Source organism: Carassius auratus, chromosome 25, assembly GCF_003368295.1.
Source record: "Carassius auratus strain Wakin chromosome 25, ASM336829v1, whole genome shotgun sequence".
Taxonomy (NCBI): Eukaryota; Metazoa; Chordata; class Actinopteri; order Cypriniformes; family Cyprinidae; genus Carassius; species Carassius auratus.
The window spans coordinates 1,145,893-1,150,892 of NC_039267.1; the positions used below are offsets into that span (position 1 = coordinate 1,145,893).

At 37.8% G+C, this 5,000-nt stretch overlaps 1 pseudogene; it reads right to left on the bottom strand.

Moving 5' to 3' along the window:
- Positions 1-5,000, bottom strand: part of LOC113042945 (neogenin-like) — a 27,723-nt pseudogene that overhangs the window by 972 nt on the left and 21,751 nt on the right.

Sequence of the window (5,000 nt, forward strand, 5' to 3'; positions counted from 1 at the left end):
ATCGTTCAATAACTGCTCTTATGTAATTAATGGCATTCAAATTCAAAATGCAAAAACTAAGATGATGTTACTGAAACTGAAAAAATGCCCATCTGCAATTTACATGAAAACAGTTTTCTGAATGCAACATTCATGTAAAAACGGATCCATGTACAAATTTACGTGTAATCGTTCATTATGTACATCTTTGCATTGATCTGAATGCCACAATTTACATAAGGATGGTTTTATGCATAATTTACACAAAAAACCCCCCCAAATATCCTGCTTGCATTTCTTGAATGTTTGAGCATGTGACATTTTACCCTAAGAAATAAAAGTCCTAAAATGATCATATACACAATGAAAATACATACAGGCTAAAAAATATGGAATACGTAAATACAACTCTCCAAAAAACATTAAAAACACGTTTTCTGTGTGGAACGGTTCATCCGAGTTGAGAAAATGGCATTGAGTTTTCAACGTTTTACAGATTTCTCTGCCATGCAAGATGGAAAGATGAAGCATGATCTGTTTTCAGTCATTCTCAAGGCTGATCTGAGATCAGTGTTCATTCAAATGTCCTGGTTGTTCCTGAGGACGCGGTTCAGCCGTGTGAGACTGCAGCGCTTCAGCCTGTGGTGATGGCGTTCAGGTCCTTCATCAGACCCTCCAGATGGGCCATCTCCTCCGAGAGTTCATCCGTCTCATACGTCTGAGAGAGAGAGAGCCATGCCAGAGGAGCCGTGTTAGAGTTAGGATCGAGAAAAGAAAGAGTCAACAAAACAAGCAGAAAGAGGAAAAGTGAGAGGAGGAAGAGGGAGGGAGAGTATAAAGCAAGAGGCTACAGTGCAACCTACAACAAAACAAACAAAAGCGCATGCATTTCAGAAGCATAGAACAAATTATTTGGAGTTATTCGTTATTCAAAAATAGACAGACAGACAAAACCATTTAAATTAGGCCAGCCAGTGAGTAAAAAAGAGAAGAAGAGAAATCACAATTAAACACACGTTCAAACTTTCATATAACACAGAACATCACACTTCACATCACAAAAAACCCCCCCAAAAAAAAAAAAATATATATATATATATATATATATATATATATGTATATACATGCACACATACACATATATTAAATAATGTAGCTATTCTACTGCAATTCATATGAATTTTTAAAAACCAAATTGAAATGTTAATGAAAATGTACAAAATTAGCAAATATATATATATATGGACTACAAAATCTATTATAAGTATTTAAACACAACAGCACACCTTCGAAGCTGAAATTGATCAGTAACACCCTCTGCTACTAAATCTGCTGATCGCTCATAAAAAATATAACCTTACTGGTCCTAAAAATAGGCTTCATTTCCTTTATGCAAAATATGATTTCTTATTACCAGGGCTAACAGGGAAAAAATACAAATGCAAAAAAAAAAAATTAAAATCAAAAACAGAAAAAAAAAAAAAAAAAAGCTAAAATAGCACTGATGTTCATGAAATTACAGTGCGGTGCGGTCCACCTCTACATCACAGGAAGTGAGACGTGTCTCCAGCACTCACCACGTCCAGCATCTTGCTGGTTTCTGATTGGTCAGGTGCACTCGGGACGGTTACCGCCATCGGAGCTCGAACTCGACTTAGTGTCCCGATAGACGCCATCTTCACTGAAACACAGACGAACATGCTGTGAGCTACACAACGTGTCAAACTATCAGCACAGCGGTGTTTCAGTACACAGACCTGGCTGTGCCAGCAGAGGGGTGCTGGGTAATGCGCTCTCATAGGTGGCCGGGTTATGAGCGGAAACAGTGACGGCTGGTACAGCGAAGCTCTTGAGCGGGTGTGTGGGCCGCACGTGGGCCGTCGGGGGGTTAATGCTCGGTGGCTCTTCCTCTGTAATCAGCGCCTCGGTCTTCTCCAGTTCAGCTGTGGTGCTGGGCTGACTGGGGGCCACCGGAGGTTCAGGTGCAGGGGGCTGATTCCTCACTGACTCTACACACACACAGAAAACACAGAAATTACTATACTAGATTACATACAAGTTTTTTTTAGGAGATGCTGGGGTGTAATGATTCTCTCATTTTCTGGATGCATACGCACAGATCCATTGAATGATAAAGGACTTTTAACTTAAAGTCGTTAAATCGAATGTATGAAGGTAACTGTTAAAATAACCACAGCATTAACAACAACCTTGAAATAAGAGCGTGAGGTTTATCTGTCAATCAAACGCTTGAAAGTTGCGTTCGCTATAATAGCAAAAAGGAGAAGTTAAATAACGTAGCATTTTGTTTCGTGAAAATAAGATTTTAGCTTCCATTCACAGTATGCTACACAGTAGTTAACATCAAATAATACTGTTAAAAGACTTTATTTTAAAACTTGGCTATACCCTGGTGACAAATAAATATACTTAAATGTATTTGAAATAAAATTATTTCATGCTTAGTATACTGCAAATAAATTAAAACGTAATATAAATACCCTGCAATTATATCTTTATTAGCATACACCAAACTGGTATAAAGCGTGCTAAATTGGAAGTAGTGATGAAGTCCAGCTAAACATTACCTGAAGCATATTTGATTATGCTAATGTGGAGCTATTAAGTATACTGAAGTACACTTTAAATATGATGCTTTTCAGGTCAAAACTTGTGATAGGATTGCAGCTGCAGCTCAGACCAAGAACTCAGCCCAGTTTTTAAGATACTATTCTGGAAGCGGTCTAAAGTAGATGCATTACTCACAGCGACCATGCTAGCACGTCCGTGTAACCAGCGCATGCTAACGGCATCAGTGCGCTCTCACCTGCAGACGGAGGCCTGTCTGAGAGCGTGCTGGGGGTGGCAGGCGCTCTCAGGCCGATCTGGTGATGAAGGTAGCCACGCGGCGGGAGGTGATAGTGATGATGATGGTGATGAAGATGATCGAGGGAATGGACGGGGTGAGCGCTAATCACAGCTGAGACACACACACACACACACCGTGAGGGTACCACAACAACACAGCACAACACATCTGTTCCTAAACTTAGTGAGCTGTATTCTGCCTGCATAGACAGCATCCCTACTTAGGCAGCATGCAACCTCGATGATATGCAACCTCTTAAGTAAGTGATTTAGAGCGCTCTACACTGGCACAACTGTGTGCATCACATAAATAAATAGCTGTGGTTTTGATTTTACTATATTTCAATTATAATTCTGAAAGCAAATCGATGAATCCAAAATAAAAATACCAGTTGACAATGAATAACTACAAGGAATAAAAAAGGTTAAACAATAGTTTGGTTTCAATAGTGTATTAATAATGATAGAACAGTATTTAATTTTTTAAAATAATTTTACATTAAATTATTTGATGTTATATAATATTAATACATTTAATATATTTTTTAGTCTGAGAATTTTTATTTGCTACATTTATTTAGGTAAATATTTTATTTTATTACTGTTTTAATGATGAATATATATATATATATATATATATATATATATATATATATATATATATATATATATATATATATATATATACACACACACACACACACACACACACACACACACACACACACACATAAATAAGTAGATAAATTCTAAATAAGATAAAAAGCATTCTCGGTATGTTGCTTTATGATACTGTATGAAACATAATAAATAGAAAGCAGATGCAAACATTTAATAAAATTAGACTGAACTGTTAGATTGAATGCATTAGACTTAATAATTTTTCTTATGAATGGATCTGTAATGTATTATGAGGCTGCTTAGAATAGGAAGGATATGTGCAATATGCAAATATATTATGTTTTAAAGTGCCCCAATTATGGGTTATGAAGTCCCGTACAAACAGGTTGACATGCATGCAAGGTCAAAAAACACTTTCTTCGTCTTATAATACGCATTTATTTGTATCTTATTTGCTCAACACTCGATTCGCTCAATGATTCATTTTTGCGAACCACTTCTTTGCGAGAGTTTCTGAGCGCAGTGCTGCTCTGAGTACAGCAGTGTCCATAACAGAGGCACACTTTAAAAGATAATCCCAGCATTAGCATTAAGATGGAAGCTCACTAGGTTTGGGTTCAGTCTGCTGCTCTGACACAAGACGTGACGAGCACAGGACAGGCTGAGATGGCATGGGACGATCAATGACGTGTCTCTCTGGGAACTTACGCTGGGAAGGCTGAGAGTCAAACGGCATCATCACTTTCGGTCTCAGTCCCCTCCGAGCGGCCGAAGCGGAGACGCTGTCCTCCCCCTCATGACCTGCACACACACAGAGAGAGGCGTTAATGAAGCAGACTCGCTCCTGGATGCTGGCGGAGGTTTGGAGGAGATGAAGCTGAAGCTCTCACCCCGTCTCTGATGGCTGGGCTCAGCGGCCGGGTCCTGGGCGGTCCGCGGGATGGGCGTCTCGGTCATGACCGGGTTGGGATCGGGTGATTTGTCCATGGGGTTTGAGCTCCAGACGCTCGTGATGGATCCACAGATCAGGAGGTTTCAGGTCTTTAGATGAGCTCTTGTACTTGTGGGAGCCGGAGCTGGACTTACAGGCCGCACGTTTCCTAAAATATACAACGTTTCATTCATTTATCTTTGTTTATTACTTTTTTTGTATTTTATGTTTTATGTTCTGTCACTGTCATTATATTGCACTGCGGAGCTTCTATCATCAAAACAAATCCTAGTATGTGTGAACATACCTGACAATAAAGCTCATTCTGATTCTGAAATATTACATATTTTATTATTTTAATATTTTACAAATATCATATACTTATATGCATTATAATCAATATATTACAATAACATAATTATACTAGTGCTGTCAAATGATTGATCACATCCAGTTTTTGTTTGCGTAATTTATGTGTGTGTCTATGTATTATGTTAATATAAATACACACACATGCATGTATATATTTAAGAATAATATGTTTTATATATATATATATATATATATATATATATATATATATATATATATATATTTATAT